This window comes from Mastomys coucha, unplaced genomic scaffold (genome assembly GCF_008632895.1).
Source record: "Mastomys coucha isolate ucsf_1 unplaced genomic scaffold, UCSF_Mcou_1 pScaffold13, whole genome shotgun sequence".
Taxonomy (NCBI): domain Eukaryota; kingdom Metazoa; phylum Chordata; class Mammalia; order Rodentia; family Muridae; genus Mastomys; species Mastomys coucha.
Genome location: NW_022196895.1, coordinates 68251219 through 68269351, shown reverse-complemented (window position 1 = coordinate 68269351; position 18133 = coordinate 68251219).

Genomic DNA, 18133 nt, shown 5'->3' with positions numbered 1-18133 from the left:
GGAGCAAGTGATGACCCATGAGCATGAATGATCTGACCCTTCTCTATGTAAGTGCATTTAGTAACACCTTTGCCTTCCACTCCAAAGACACTATCCAGCTAATGTGCACAGTAGAATGATGAAGGAGGGAGGGACACTGGATATTCACATTTCCAGAGGCCCTGGCTTTTATTATGATTAGTCTTGTCAGACACTGAAGTTCACATTTGTTAACTAGTTTATATCATGGAGAAACCACAAAAGAGTACAAGAGGCTGGATTTTAAATAGCTTCTAATTCCTGAGCAATGGAGGGCCATGCCATGATTCAAGTCAAAGAGGGAGGATTGAGTCCTAAACCTCTCGACCCTAAGCCAAGAGACATGAAATCCAAAGCCACGGTCCTTAGAGTGGTCTGTGGCTGATCACCTAGACGTCACAGCAAGAAAGATCACCTCCCAGCCTGATGACAAAGACCTCACTGATACCCACTTACAGAGGCTGGCAAAAGATGCCACAAGGGCCAGGTGTTCACAGCCTGTCTCCTCCTCTATAAACAATGCAGGGCGTTTTATGCTGGCAGCAGAGTAATGACGCTAAAAGACTGAATGATTAAATGCCAGTCTGCCAGCCAGAGTACATTTGTTTTCTGCTTGAAAAAGCCACTTTCATTTTGTATGACAGCTTTCTTAACTGCAACATAGCTCAGAAAATGACAGAGAGCGAACGAGAATAAGTGATTGTAAACTGGCAAACAACTATTCGCTACTATTTGAACTACCATTAAACTGTTCATTCAATTTCTAGGCAAAGGCTATCACTCAGCTGTAGGACTGGAAGATAAGCATTATTTATTTGGTAGCATTACTGTGCCATCTCATCGTGGGCCACCTCTCTTAAACAAAAATCAGAGTATCTGAAAATTGTCTTGACACCCAGTGACAAAATATAATGCTTAACCATGGTGTCTCTCGTCTGTATATTCGTTCTCATCATTGGTAATGAGAAGCTGGGATGGCGTTTTCATTCCAACATTATACCAAGATCATAACTTCCCCACTAGCAGCTTATCCAGACCAGAAATTGTTAGCACTGAGCAGAGCTGAAATTTTGCTTGACTAACTCTGAGTTTCATTTAACATTATTTATTTCCTTTAGTGACATGGCCTTTTACGGTTTGCATAGTCCCTAGGATAGAGCTGTTACACTTTGAAGAGAACCAGGCATTGTTATAGAAATAATGAGGGCAGTTACTGGTTGCTCTGTATACTTTATTTTATGTAAATCTGTCTTCATGAGATAAGCACTCTGCTCCAGTAGTAGAAAAAGATGATCAGACTTATTGAGGTTAACGGATCTACCAAAACTTTAAATTTTGACCCCAATTCTTGACTGTTCATAAGTTCACAGTATCAGGGGGCTTCTCATAGGAAGATACTTGTCAGTGGCTTTGCCCAATTCACCAAAAGAAAATAAATTTAATTATTCAAAGTGAGCCAATTGGCTCTTAGGGTATGATCATTTTAGGAAAATGTTACAGAACTAGAGTTCCATAAAAAGTCAAAATTTTAATTGTGGATGCTGAGGGTTGTATGTGTAATATAACAAAATATACTGAAAAGCAGACTACATTTTTTTTATTTTGTAACCAAATTTTTATACTTTATACTTTAGTTATATTTTTCTTCTCTCCCAATTTTACCCACATTCTCCCCACCTCCCGATCCACTCACTATATAACAAATGAACAAAAAAGACCCCACAAAATTAAAATTAAAAAAAAAAAACAAGGAAAAGATGAATAAGACAAAAAGTGCCAAAATTAAACAAATTTCCATAAAAACCTATGGAGCTTTAGAGCTGGTCAACTAATGCTGGACATGGGCCTGCCCTCGGTGTGGTTAGCAGAGTGTTTGACTCTTCACTAGAGAAAACTGATTTTCTCTTGCCAACAGTTATCAATAGGTAATAGCTTCTTTGTTAGGGGGTGAGATTCCTTGTCCCCTCCTCAGGGCTACGATGCCATTTGGCTTGTGATCGTGTGTGCTGCCACAGTCTCTGTGATTTCATATGTGCATCAGTCCTCTTCTGCCTAAAGGACACGCTTTCCTTGGAGTCATCCATAACCTCTGGCACTAACAGTTTCTCTGCCTCCTCTTCCACGTAGAACCCCAAGCCATAGAGCATCTTCTGCTTTTATTGTCCGAATCTGTTCTCACTGAGGCTTTGTTTTGTTCTGCTGCCTTGGGGTTTGTTGTTGTTGTTGTTGTCTTAATCTACTGTTAGGTGACTTCATACATCAAATCTATTTGCCTACCCTTTCTTCCCTCCAATTTCTCCCAGAGCCTTACCCCTACATTACTTTCCAGCACCATCATTTTTAACTCACTGTTAAACCTCACAGCACCCATAGCTGTTGCAAGTGCATGTCTGGGACTGGATGGCCACCTCCAACAAATACTGTCTATGGCAGATGTCCCTATGTGACATAGCTGTTCTATGACAGGTACCCCACACTCTCTTTTTTTTCTGAATATTGATTAATCATTGGTCTCTGTATTAGTTGCCATCTACAGAAGTTTCTCTGCTGAGGGCTGTGAAATGCACTAATTTATGAGTATAACCATAGGATTTAGGAGGCAGTTTATTGTTATGGCCACCTAGTAGAATATTAGTAGTAGGTCCTCCTCTGGGCTATAACTTAGATAGCCACATATTTTTTTTTTTGGAATGGTTAACATTATAAATCATGAGTTCTGTCCTGTAGGGTGGATTGTGTATCCAATTAGAAAAATGTTACTCCCAAACAATTGTTCCACCATTGGACTGGTAGTCATATTTTGCCAGGACAGTAGCTCTCAGGTTACAGCTGTATAGGACTCTTGATTGCTTTTCTCCCTAGAGTGTACAAATTATGCACAGTGCAGGCTAGCCAATGGTCATGAAGCTTCTAGATTAGTATAGCTTAATTTCTCCATGTCCTATACCCAGTTATACAGTGTCTTTAGGAATAGGGTCTTAATAGCAACTAATGGAGTGTAACTGTAACTGATAAAGTGCATATATGTGTGTGTTTATATAAAATATGGACATATATGCATATACATGCATGCACATATACACATATGCACATTAACATGTATACACATATACACTTTTACACATACACACACACACTCATATATATAAATATGGAGTGCCTTAAAGGCTGTGGTCTGCCTGTTTCAATAATATCTGTCTCCCAATGGAAAGTTTAAAACTAGAGTTGTTTGGCCCATGAGCTAGGATGCCTTAGGTGGTCTTCAGTCTACCTTAGACTTCTGGATAAGGATGCTTTCATACCAGTGAAGGAATGACTTTGCCAGAGAGAATGAGGGCGAACATGTGAAGAGGAAGGGCTTCCTTCTTCCAAGTTCATTATATTCACATCAAAAGGTGTGGCCCAGATTTAACGCATCTCTTCCTATCTTAAATGGTCCAGATTTAGGCCAGGTCTGCAAGTGATCCCATCAAGAAAAAAACATCATGGGCTTTAGTTAGTTCTCGGTGTATTCACGTTAACATCCTAGAATAACCATCAGAGACACCAAGAACATAAGCAATAGCAGTAATCTTTGGAGTGGGGAATCTATGGGAACTTACTGAAAAAAAACCTCAAAAAATTAACCTATATTTGACATGGAACAATTTTTTATAACTAATAGTATCTAGAGGAAGCATTGTTCCCTCAGTATAGAGTATACACATATGCACACATACATACATATATATGTACATATATATATTTAAAATGTATATACATTTAAAATCTTCTATCGTAGTAGCTATCCATATGACACTTTTAAATTTCTTTAGTGTTAGTGACCCCTCCCTATACTCCGTTCTCCACCCTGTTTTCCCATCCTCTATCACATTTAACCCCTCTTGTTTAGTAATTACTCTTTCTTCCTTCAACAATTCGAATTCATTTTCCTCCTTGTGTTTCCTTGCTGTTTACATTTACCATTCTTCTCAGCTCTTTGACCTCTAAAAGTATGGCCTTTGATAATAACCAAACTAATCCCAAGGCAATTGTAAATATGGTGAATAGATCAAGTTATTTACTATCATTTTATAGCTGGAAAGAATTGATCACACAGTAAATGAATATGAGTTAGTGTCCTTCATAAACTGAAATGCTTGAGTATTTACAATACTGTCAACGATTTTCCCAGGGTGTTAATTGGAAGGAAAATAATCTTTCTTCAGAACGACTTAGACGTACATATCAAGAATCCTAAAACAGAATGCATGTTTTAGTATAACATTTGCACTTCAGATCCTAAATAGGTAAGGGCATATTTAACACAGTCAGTCAGTCAATGAGACTATTATCTAATTATAAAATGTAGTATGTCTTTACTTAAAGAATATAGACATGGTTAGTCTCTGCAACTCCTTCCATGGGCATTTTGTTCCCCCTTTTAAGAAGGAATGAAATGTCCACATTTTGGTCTTCCTTTTTCTTGAGTTTCTTGTGGTTTGTGGGTTGTTCCATGGAGTAGAGACTGAAGGAAGGACAAGCCAGACTGATGTAGCTATCACCTGAGATGGGCTGACAGTACCTGACTAATACAGATGTAGAGGCTCACAGCCATCCATTGAACTGAGTACAGGGTCCCCAGTGAAGGAGTTAGGAAAAGGACCAATGGAGCTGAAGGGTTTGCAGCCCCCTAGGACAAACAACAATATGAACTAACTAGTACCCTCAGAGCTCCTAGGGACTCAACCACCAACCAAGGAGTATACATGGTAGGACTGATTGTTCTGGCAGAGTGTGTATAGTAGAGGATAGCAAAATCAATCATCATTGGGAGGAGAGGCCCTTGGCCCAGTGAAGGTTCTGTGTCTCAGTGCAGGGGAATGCCAGGGCTAATAAGTGGGAGAGGGTGGGGTGGCAAGCATGGGGAGGGTGGAGCCAACAGGGGTTTGTTCTTCTTTTTGTTTGTTTGTTGGTTTGTTCCTGGGAGGGGAAACTTGGAAAAGAAAAATCATATGACATGTAAATAAAGAAAATATCTAATAAAAAAGAATATAGACATGGATATTATTTATCAGCAAATATTCACAACATAATGATACTTTATCAACTACATTACACATAGTCAACTTTTGCTATGTCATTAATATAATTTATCTATACATGACTATCATTTTATATAGCTAATAGAAACTATTTATGAGCAAAAGGATTAGTGATATGTGTGTATTATCCTGTGAAGGTTTGATAGATGCCCCAGTGTAGGGGAACCGAGGGCAGGGAGGTGGGAGTGGGTGGGTGGAGGAACATCCTCAAAGAAGATGGGGGTGGGGAATGGAGGATGTGATCAGGTGTTTCCAGGATGAAAGGAAACTGGAAAGAGGATAACATTTGAAATGTAAATAAAGAAAATATCCAAAAAAAAAATTGTTTTTGCTATTCTGTGTTTTTTGCTTTTCCAGGTGAATTTGAGAAGTGCTCTTTCCAAGTCTTTGCAGAATTGTGTTGGGATTTTGATGGGGATTGCATTGAATCTATAGATTGCCTTTGGTAGGAAGGCCATTATTACTATGTTAATTCTGACAATCTATGAGCTTAGGAGATCTCTCCATTTTCTGAGATCTTCTTCAATTTCTTTCTTGAGAGATTTGAAGTTCTTGTCATACAGGTCCTTCATTTGTTTGGTTAGAGTGACCTCAATATATTTTATATTATTTTTGGGTATTCTGAAGGGAGTTATTTCCCTAATTTTTTTCTTAGCCTGTTTATCATTTGTATAAAGAAAGGCTATTTATTTATTTGAGTTAATTTTATATCTGGCCACTTTGCTGTAGTTGTTTATCAGCTGGAGAAGTTCTCTGGTAGATTTTTAGGGGTAGCTTATGTATACTATCATATCATCTGCAAATAGTGATACCTTTATTTATTCTTTGCCAATTTGTATCCTCTTGATCTCTTTTTGTTGTCTTATTGTTCTAGCTAGCACTTTGAGTACTATATTGAACAGATACGGGGAGAATGGGCATCATTGCCTTGTCCCCAGTTTCAGTGGGATTGCTTCAAGTATGTCTCCATTTATGAAGGACACTCACTCATATTCATTTACGGTATAATCAATTCTTTCTAGCTATAAAATGTTAGTAAATAACTTGATCTATTAATCATATCTACAGTTGCCTTGGGGTTAGTTTGGTTATTATCAAAGGCCGTACTTTTAGAGGTCAATGGTAAATGTAAACAGCAAGGAAACACAAGGAGGGAAAGAATTCAAGGTGTATGAAGGAAGAAAGAGTAGTTGCTAAATAAGAGGACCAGCAGTCTCAATTAATCCGGACCCCCGAGATCTCTTAAACACTGGACCACCAAACAGGCAGCACATACCAGCTGATATGAGGTCGCCAACACACATACAGCAGAGGACTGCCAGGCCTGTGTTCTTTCAGAGATGATATACCTATTTGTCAAGAGACTGGAGGCCCCAGAGAGTTTAGAGGTCAGGTGGGGTTGGGGGTTGGGACATCTACATGGAGACAGGGGGTTGTGGGGGAGGAGTTATGGGATGTGGAACAGTCAGAGGGTGGACTGGGGGTGGAATAAAATATAGGATGTAAAAGATAAATTAAAAAAGAAAGAAATATGTGTAAGCATATGTTTGTGTCTGTGTATGTGTGTGTGTGTGTGTGTGTGTGTGTGTGTAAAGGGGAGGGTATAAATGGTAAGAATGGAAAGGACTTTTAGGGCAGTGCAAGTATGATGTATATATTACGATGGGAAGAAAGGTCGCCATTTGCCATTACATGTTTATCAATACCTGTAGAACATACAATATCCAAAGTAAATCTCAATCTTAGCTATGGGGTTTTGATGATATGAGTTCATTAATTATATACCACTGTGCTTGTGTATACATGTAAAAACAGTATGCACATAAGGTTACTCTGTGCATCTGTTTAATTTTAATGTGAATCCATACTTACTCTAAAATATCAAAAGTTATTTTTAAACAAACTTTAAACTCCTTATCTGCTGGAACTTGAAGATCCAACATAAAGAAAATACTATTCATACCATTAAGACTTGACTCAGGGTTTTATACGGATCCTGAGATGAATTTCCTGTATAGGGCCAAAATAAATATTTGTGGATTATCCTGCCACATATTTTCTGTTATAGCTACAGAACTATGCAGCATGTAAGCACCCATATATAATACTTAAACAGTAATCATAGCTCTGCCCATGTAGCAAATATTTTTTCAAAGGAGGTAGTAATCTAAGCATTGATTTAAAACAAATAATGAGTTGTAGAATGAGAGATTGATGCTAAAACAAACAAAATCCTTGAAGTATGAGAAAGGAACTCTGTTCTGAGGAAGATGAGAGCTGAGAAAAGAAGGGGGAGAGAAGGAATAGGAGGAAGAAGAGGAAGGAGGAGGAGGAGAAGGAGGAGGAGGAGAAAGGGGAAGGAGGAGAAGGAGAAGAAGGAGGAGGATGAGGAAGGGGAGGAGAAGGAGTAGGAGAAGAAGAAGAAGAAGAAGAAGAAGAAGAAGAAGAAGAAGAAGAAGAAGAAGAAGAAGAAGAAGAAGAAGAAGAAGAAAGTTTTGTCTGATATGGAAATAGACACTATTTCTCTAGAGCTCCTGGCATCTCATAAACCTCATGTTAGGTTCCAGGAAGTTTCAAAGCAGTATTTATTATCTCCTCAATAATACCAATAGAAATGCTATCTGTTTTCTAAGAACAAGCTGAATCTCAGTGCTGGAAATCAAAGGTTTGGAAATGACAAAGAAAAACTTAGAAGGATTATTTAATTTTCTAAGGGTCTTCTCAGAAGACAACTTAATGTGACAACAAAGAAAACAGACACTGAATCATTACATTCCTAGAATCCTCATTCCCTGACTCTCTTATAAAGAAAAGGCTGTAAATACAATCTCATCTCTTCTTAGAGGTCATTACCAAAATTGAAGTATTTCATTTTCCAGGTAGTTAGTGAAGATGAGATATAGCCAAGAAGAAGGAAAAGAACATAGGTGAATTTAAAACCAAGATGTGTTGTGTGGCAGGATTATATAAGCTTTACTGTTATTGTACTAAAGTTGATCTGATGGTAAATTGCAGATTGCATTTTCCCAATCTCCTATAATTCTTAAAGAGAACCCAACAGAAAATACAGAGCGTGGAGATAGGAACAGGTTGGAGCAACTTGGGGAAAAAGGCCATTTAGTAAGTATATTAAAATAATAATAAATAAAAAGAAAATATCTTTCAGAATTCTATTGCACCATATGAAATATTAGTTGTCCTGTGAAATCTTAAGAATATACAAATAAATATCTTTGGGAACAATTCTCTGGGAAACACACATTTTTGTATTACATTCTTTACAAGCAAACACAAAATGAAAAACAATCTCAGTTGAAAATTGGATATTTATCATTTTTTTATATGTCTTTTAAAAAATCACATATTCGGGAACTACAAAAATGTAAACAAATGTAGAGAATTACAACTATTGAATACAATTCTAATTACCCCATAGTTTCTATTGAACCAAGAAATAGACTGACAATTAAAGATATTTATGTAAATGTTCTATATATAGGTTAACAATATGATACTGTTCTCTATAGTGTCTATTTTACATGAATCAAAAGAAAGCAGGGCATAACTATTAGGAAGTCTGGCTATGTGTTTCAAATCAGAGAATTAATGGAAGGTATGTATATGGATTGAGCACACACACACACACACACACACACACACACATATATATATATATATATATATATATATATATATATATATATATCCAGTTAAACATCTATGAATAAAATATACTGAAATCTAGAACAGTTCAAACAAAACTGTACAGTCATACAATTTAGCAAGAAAAGTATAACAGAATGTTGAACATCAATTCATTGTATAAGTGAAGACACAGGCATGTCTGGAATTCATGTTGATATCCAGAGAGAGGAGGACAAGAAACAGTTGGGATATCTACGTCAGTCATTTTTGGGTGTTAATAACACATTTCCCAGAAGACTCTGGTGTTACCATTAACTCTATGACCAGAACTGCTCTAGTGACAGCTCGGATCTTTGCAGAGCAATTAGAATAGAGGCCAAGTAATGTTTGCAGACGCTGACCCTTCTATAAGCAATACTATATATTTGAGCCATAGAGGTTTATATTTATCTGTGCTTCAGACCTTGCCTCTACAACTGCTTTACCTGTGTTTCAAATGCATCTGCTATGGAACACAGCATGTGCATGCAGGGTAGGCACTGAAGCTGTAGTCACTAAGGTTAGTCAAATCTCTTAGTACTGAAACTACTCTCCTTTACAGACCATCATGTTCTAGACTTTGCCTCTGTGGCTAGTGTGTGACTTTCTGCATATTAGTCACAAGTGTCACAGACCCTGAGATGTTGCCTACAGGATGAAAGCACCAAACACTGGGAAAAGAGATATTTGGAAGGTTTTTTAGGGGCTTTTGACACTGAAAACTCTAAGAGCAGCCACTGCCTCTGGGATAACTATCAGGCTTGGCTCTGGGAGGACTTTTTCAACTTTTGATAATACTATAAGTGTCTGACATAGTTTTATGGATACTCTTGTTGAGCCTTCCCAGAAACTAGAAATATTACACTTCACCCAGTTATCTCCTTCCTATGAATATACATGTGTGCCTACCAATGGTTATCTATAAACCCCCAAAACACTGATTACCCAATAAAATATATAGAAATCAATGAAAAGCTGCATCAAACAGAGAGAGTGAAAGAGAGAGAGAGAGAGAGAGAGAGAGAGAGCAAGAGAGACATATGTACATACAGACATCAAATCAAAAGACAATTCACAAATAACAATCACCATCCATCATGGCCTGAACTGTCTATTCACATATACCTCATACTTGTTTTAAAATTAAATGCTTCTCATTTAAATTCAAAAGTTCACATTATTATTCGCAAAGAAAGGGTTGAGATCACTAGAAAGCTCTATTCGCTTTCTGGGCACAGTTTAGTCTCATTGATAAAATATCCCTCTTAGTCTCCAAACTTTGCCTCCTTTTAAGATTTTATTTATTTTTATTTTATGTCTATGAATGTTTTGCTTGCATATATGTAAGTGCAACATGTGTGTAATTTTCTTCTATATCTCTTAAAATTTGTTTTATTTATTATTTATTTATTTATTTATTTATTTATTTTGGTTTTTCGAGACAGGGTTTCTCTGTATAGCCCTGACTGTCCTGGAACTCACTCTGTAGATCAGGCTGGCCTCGAACTCAGAAATCCACCTGCCTCTGCCTCCCAAGTGCTGGGATTAAAGGTGTGCACCACCACTTGCCCGGCTGTTTTATTTATTATTATTTTTTACCATTCATATCCCACTCACTGTCCCCCTCCCAATCATCCCTTCCACCAATCTTTCCTACTCCCTCCCTTTCTCTCTTGGGTGTCAACGCACTCTGGCAAATCATGTCTCTAAGAGGCTAAGTGCATCCTTACCCTGATAAGGCCAGTCAAGGCAGCCCAGATAGAAGCACATATCCCACAGACAGGCAACAGCTTTTTGGATAGCCCCTGCTCCACTTGTTCAGGGCACACAAGAAGACCAAGCTGTACATCTGATACATATTTGTGGGAAGACCTAAATCCAGCCGCGTATGTTCTTTGGTTGGTAATTCACTTTCTGAGAGCCCCAAAGGTTCAGGTTAGTTAACTCTTTTGGTCTTCCTATGGAGTCCCTATCCCCTTTGGGACCATGATCCTTCCTCCTATTTATCCATAAAAGTCCCCAAGCTCCATCCATTGTTTGGCTGTGGGTGTCTGCATTTATCTGAGTCAGTGGCTGTTTAGATCCTCTCAGGGGGTAACTATATTCCACAGACCCAAAGAAGCTAAACAAGAAGGAAAGCATAATCTAGTATGCTTGAATCTCACTTAGAAGGGGGAATAAAATAGTCATAGGAGGCAGATGGAGGAAGGCAACTGGGTGGGAGAGGGGATGAAGAAGGGAATGGGACATGCAGGATCAGGTGTTGGAAGAGACAGGAGGGGTTGCCAGATGGCCATGAGAATGAATGGATATCGGCAACTGACTGACAGGGTTGGAGAGGTAGGGGCATCTTCAGGAAGAGAAAGAGACCTGTGATAAGGAAGGTGTCTAAGAATCAAGGGAGGTGACCTTAGCTGTGACTCACAGCATTGGGGATATTGAATCTGAAGAGTCTATCTCCTATAGCCAGGAAGGAGCTTCAATGGAGCACCAGCCCATCCAAAAAAACTTTTGACTCCAAATTTATCCTGTGAGAAATGCAGAGATGGGGGATGGAGCAGAGACTGAGAGAACGGTCAACCAATAACCAACCCAACTTGTGACCCATCCCATGGGCAGGTGCCAGTTCCTGACAACTATTAATGATAATTTGTTATGCTTACATCACACTTCTTAATTTTAAACCAAACAATAAAATGCAATCCAATGTAATTTGTAAAGTCTTTCTGCAAAACCATATTGAGATTCCTTCCAAACTTTAAATGTTATCCCCCAAATAGACCCCAAATTAGAATTTCAATGAAATATCTTTATCATGTTAATTGTATCATTATTCCCTTTGTCCAAGACTGTCAGAATCTTATCTATCTTTGAACAGAAGATTTTTATAAAGAAAGGCCCATATCTATTTGTACGTATACACATGAGCATATTACTTAATCATTCAAAACAAGATCATAGGTGCTGGAGAGATGGCTCAACAGTTAGGCCACTAGCACTTGCAGAGGACCTACACTCAATTTCCAGTACTCTCTTACCAGTCAATGGCCATCTATGATTCCAGTTCCAGGGAATCTAATGCTGTTTTCTGGCCTCCAAGGACACCAAGTCCTCACATTGTAATCAGATGTACATGAAGGCAAAGCACTCATCTGAATAAAATCAAAATAAATCTATAATGTTTTTCAAAATACAACAAAGAGAATCATACTATTTATTATTATATAGAAAGAATTGGAGAAGAATATGTTAATAAAATAGACTATGAAAAGAAACAAATCCCATATTGATCATTTATACAGAATCTGAAAAATAAAACAGTCTAAGTCATGGAATATGGAATGAGGGTGTCCAGAAGGCTGGAGAATAGAGAAAATAAGATTTTGATTAAGGGGAACAGACATTTAGTTATAAGTTTTGGGGAGCTAATATGCTTATTGGTGGTTAGAAATAAGAACCCAGACTTATATGCTATAACACTTATACAAGAGGAGATTTTAATTTGTATCCCCACCACTAAAAATAGAAATAAGCATGGATGCATATATCAGAGATCTTTGTGTGACAGTTATTTCACATAGTACACATTCTATTTAAATATATACATTAGTAAATGATAATAGTAAAATAGAGTAAGATTATTGTAAAAGGAGAGAGACTATAATTGGTGGGAACCTTTTGTTTAAAGTTAAGTTTTACACTTGAAAGAAAATGGGTCTGTAGAAGAACATTCTGATTATTCAGGGAAGCTGAAGCTGAGATGTGTTGTTGCTTCTTAAGCAGAGGCAGCACAGTGAAGCCACCTTGAGCATGTGTGTGCATTAGGAGGCCACTGTCAAGAGAAGGTTGTGAGCTGACACTTCTATCAGAAGCAATTCTTTTGCTAACACCTGTTTCCTGTAGTGTATGTTCTGACCAAGATCCTCATCTTTTGAGGTTTCCTTCTGTTTCTCATATCTAATAAATCTCATTATTCTTTCTAGGACCCTTTTGAACTCATCTATTTTGAAGGGACATAACCTAAAGTACACACAGTCCCACTGATAGAAATGAATGCTATGTGAAACCATATTTCCCATTCCGATGCATCTGGACAGGCAGTGCTAACCAGTCTTCAGGATTGATGTGCACATTCATATCAAGACATCAGAGAACACTGTCAGAGATGCTGGAATTATTTAAAATCTGAGGTTAAAGTGTGGGTTGCTACTAGAGCTCCATCTTCAAATTCCAATAATAAATGGATGCTAGGCATGCAGGTTGATTCTGAAGACCTCCCTCGCTTCCAATCAAGCACAGCATTGATTTATTCTGCCAAACAAACAAACAAACAAACAAAACCTAAAATGAAACATCTGGAAGCTGTTGTTTTTGCCTTATCAGTAACTTCAAATGTTTAAGATAGAAAGTGAGAAAAATAAAATTCATTAGATGGACTTAATGAAGCAATGAAGACTAAGAGATGGATACTTCAGAGCATTCGTAGGCATGGGCAGAAGAAAAGTGTGAGCGCTTACAATGGGGCTCAGTGGGGAAAATATGAATTACTACATAACATGCCTTTTTACTTGGTCACCAAGCCTAATGGCCTGAATTCTACCCCTGAGTGCAGATGGAGAGAGTGGAATGAGTGAAGGTACCTACCGACACAAGACCTCTGCCTGCCACACCAATGCTTTGGCATGTGTAAAACACACACACACACGCATACACACACACACACACACACACACACAAACACACATACACACACACATGCACATGAACATACAAACATGAGGAGGAGGAGGAGGACAGATTCTAAATAGGGAATAAATACATGCAATAAAATGAAAAGTGACAGAATATATAAGGACTGCAGAATTACTGTAGTAGTTCTTGAACAGTTTTTAGGGGAAATGAGCTATTTTAATTTATAATAAAGGCATAACTTTAGAAACTATTTGAAATATACCTAAGTATAAGTGATGGGAATACAGAGAGCAAAGTTTCAATAGCAAGAAATACTTGTATGCAATTAACCTCAGGCTGTTGGGAATCAGCTGAGGTCACTTATGTGATACTTTGTGCCAAAAACAATCACTGGGACATTTATATGCTGGCCTCTTCTAGGGGTCATTCTATACTAAATGACTGGGATAGAATTGGATTGCCATTTAAAATTCCTTTCAGTCATAGGCTTTCTATTGTAGCTGTTGGAGGATAAATAATAGCTAAATTACAAGATACAAACTAAATGATGACTATCCTGGAAGATTCTAAGTATGAAGGGCTAAAAGGAAAGGATAAGATGTAGTGAGAAACAAGAGATGCTCTGGTATAGTTTGGTAGGACCAATGGCTGTTTTCCATAGAGGACCCCAAAGTGATAAAAGTGATAATGGTCCAATTGGTCAGGGCAAGCTGAAGTAAGATTTCAAGTAAACTAGTCATAAAATTGCATACACACTAAGGTGCTACAGAACACACTGAGAAACAGGTCTAGCTGCTGCAAAGAGAAGCATGGAAAAGATAAGTTCCTGAGGTCAGATTGCTGTTGATTTTGGAAACTGTAACAGGTGCTTAGATGCTTAATGTGGCTGACTGATGTGAAGGCTTTATTGGGAGCTTTAAGCAATTTGACAGGGCTTCCATGTATTAAGAATAACAGTACAGTGTGGACTTGGGGTGATAGGTTCGTAGATAAGGTGTGAGGTGTGGCCGTATGAAGACCCAAGTTTGATCTCCATCACCCATGTTTTTTTTATTTACATGTAAATTTCTCCATTCCCAGTTTCCCCTCCAAAAAACAAAGAAACAAACAAAAACAACCAAAACAAACCCCTGTTGCCTCCCACTTCCCCATGCTTGCCACCCCGCCCTCTCCCACTTTCTGGCCCTGGCATTCCCCTACACTGGGGCAGAGAACTTTCACAGGGCCGAGCTCCTCTCCTCCTATTGACGATTGAATTTGCAATCCTCTACTATACACATGCTGCCTGAACAATCAGACCCCTCCATGTGCAGTCTTTGGTTGGTGGTTGAGACCCTGGGAGCTCTGAGGGTACTACTTAGTTCATATTGTTGTTCGTCCTAAGGGGCTGCAAACCCCTCAGTTCCATTGGTCCTTTCTCCAACTCTTTCACTGAGGACCCTGTACTCAGTTCGATGGATGTCTGTGAGCCTCTACATCTGTGTTAGTCAGGTGCTGTCACCCATGTTTTTACAGGGTGAGACAGTGTGAAAGTGTGATACCAGTGCTTAGAAGCAGACACTGGACAATCTCTGGAGCTTGTTGGCCAGCCAGTCTAGCACCTCAGTAAGCTTAAGTTCCAATGGATCAATAAAACATTTTATTTTCTAAAATATAACGTGAAGAAAGATAAAGGATGACATACACACACACACACACACACACACATACACGCACGCACGAAATTATTATACCGTGAGGTGACAGAGAGGCTTAAGTGGTGATAAACCTGGAAAGGATATTATTTCTGTCATATGTGTTTTCTACAGTAGCTATACCAAATTGTCAGTAATTCTATAGCTTAAAACTACAAAAATGCATCTACTCCCAGACTAGAAGACCAGGAGTGCCAAATTCAGGCAGTGTAGGAATGCTTTCCAGGAGAGACCCTGGAGGAGAATTATTTCCTTCTTGTCTCCTGTGACTGCAGCCAAATGGTGTTGCTCCTTGTAGATAGGTCATTCAAAATTTAAATTCTGCTTTTCTTCAGACCTTATTTATGTCTCTCACAGCTTTCCCCTCTGAATATGTTAGATTTTCCTCCTTTCTCCTATAAAGACACAAATGTATTGAGTTTGGTGCCAACCCTGAGTCTAGGATGATATCACCTCAAGATCCTTGACGTAATAGATGCACAGATACCTCAGGTTAGAATTTAGAAATATTTTGGGAAGAAGGATTAGTGAACTACCTTCAGATTTGACATATACGGGCAAATCTAGAATTTGAATGTCAAATACCATCAGGAATTCAGATCCTTTTAGGTTACTCCTCTTTGTCCTCCTCCTCCTCTTTCTCCTCTTACCATACTTGGTGACTGGCTTCGATTTCACTTTTCATGTCTATTATCAAGATGATTGAGCCTGTATTGGTGTCAAATCCACTATGCCAATACTGTTATGAGAGGAATACCACCTCTGATTTCCTTGAGGGCCACGTTGAGTTGCTTACTTACCAGTTTTGTTACTGTCAGTCTCTGCAGAACCTGAAGCAGTGGGTGATAAATTGAAGTTTCATTTAGAAAAAGTATGGGCATTAATCAATAGGCTAAGGCCTGGCTCCAGATGGGCAATATTTGCTACAGGGGCAAAAAGTTAGCCCAATTGGAAAAGACAATGGAAATGGATAGTGAATAATTTACTTTATTGTTTTTCTTTAAATGAAAACATGTCAGGGGCTGCAGAGATGGCTTAGCAGTTAAGAACACTTGTTTTTCTTGAAGAGAAAACCTGGTTTCAGTTTCTACCACCCACATGGTAGATTCCAGCCTTCTTTAGGTACAGTTCCGGGGGATTCAATGGCCTTTTCTGGTCTCCAAAGCTAACGGACACAGGCTCAGTACAAGTACGTAATTCAGCCCAAATATTCATACACACAGAATAAAAGTAAGTCAATCTGTTTTTAAAAGATATATTCAGTGAGTAATCTCTGAAATGTAATGTAAATAGGAGAGGCAGGGGTGGGAAGAAACGCTAGAAGGTAGAAGAGCTCTCATGATCATGGATCTGAAGAGCTAATATCATGAAAATGACCATCCTGATGAAGAGCAGTCTTGAGATTTGAATGAATCCTCATCAAAACTCAAGTGATATTCTTCACAGAGTTAGAATATTAAAATTCATATTGGAGAACAAAAGATAACAGGCTGACAAAGCAATTCTGACTGAACAAGTTAATAGTACAGAGCCATAGTAACTAAACCACCATGGCACTAGTGCAAAAGAAACGTATAGATATCAACAACACAGAACTGAGGAGCAACTACCAAGCAAATCAACTGCATCCATCTGATTTTAGAAAAAGATGTAAAAAGCACAGAGGTGAAAATGAAGCATTTTCAACAACTTTTACTGGAAGAACTGAATTCTACACGTAGAAGAATAAAACTCGATCCTTGTCTTTCACCTTCAACAAGAATCAATGCCAATCAGATAGAGGGCTTCAATGAGATGGTGTGATGGTGTCCCCTGGTGACGTCACAAAATGTGCCCATAGAATCTCATCAACATGACTTCCTAAATGTGAACTGAACAATGAGGATATCAGGGCTCAGGACAAAGGAGATGGGGAAAACTTCTCTAGGCCTCACACCGACATGAAAAAGTATAGGCAACTGAAGAAACTGGGAGCAGAGACATGTGTTTCCCTAGGGAAGAGCACACCAGCTGATTTCCCAGCACTAAATGATCAGTCCTGAAAACATTCATACAAATGTGGGCTGAGCAGGCTATATTAGGAATAGAGAGAGACACAATGTGTTCATATATATATATATATATATATATATGTATATATATATATATATATATATATATGTATATATATATATATATATTATATATACCCATGTATTTGTGTACATATATACATATACACATATAAATAAACGTGCAGGAATCTCCCTGAGGATGGGAAGACAGAGGCAGGGATCCCAGACCCAAGTAGGCTCACTCCCACTTCGGGAATTGTGGCCAGTGTGCTGCTAGCAGAAGGACAAGGACTTAGGACCATTCTTCCTCCTCAAACGGAGCTGCTCTGTACTTGGGGCAGTCTGCCTAGAGGCAGACAACAACAATAGAGGAAACTGAGGGCCAGCCTGTGCTGTGTATCCAGAATCTGCCTACACACACAAAAAGCATCAAAGGTCTTAAGTTCTTCACAAGTCGGGAGGGTAACTTTTTCCGTAGATAGAGTGCTTGAATAGATTGTCCAAAGCACTGGAATTGATACCCAGTACAGCATCCAAGCAGGAAAGACCGCACCTGCCTTGAATTCAGCTTCTTCCATGCTTCATGACCCAATGGAAGGTAACCTGGGGCTGAGGCCTTCTCAAAGCACAGTATCATGCCAATACTCTAGTGATTTTCTAACCGCCACAGTCTCTGAGTAGCAAGGGTCTGGATCAGCCTTTTCCATTCAGTTATGTGGCTCCCACAGACATAACTGCAACACTGATGACATCCAGTTAGACGGTTCTATCCTGTAGCAAGATGGCCTTGAGAGCAGTCTTCTAAGCACCGCTTGCCCTTTCCAATCATGCTGTGCCTTCAACAATTCCTGTTATGGCCCCTGACAGTGGGCACCAGACCAGGTAGCACTCTGAACCCTAAGGAAAA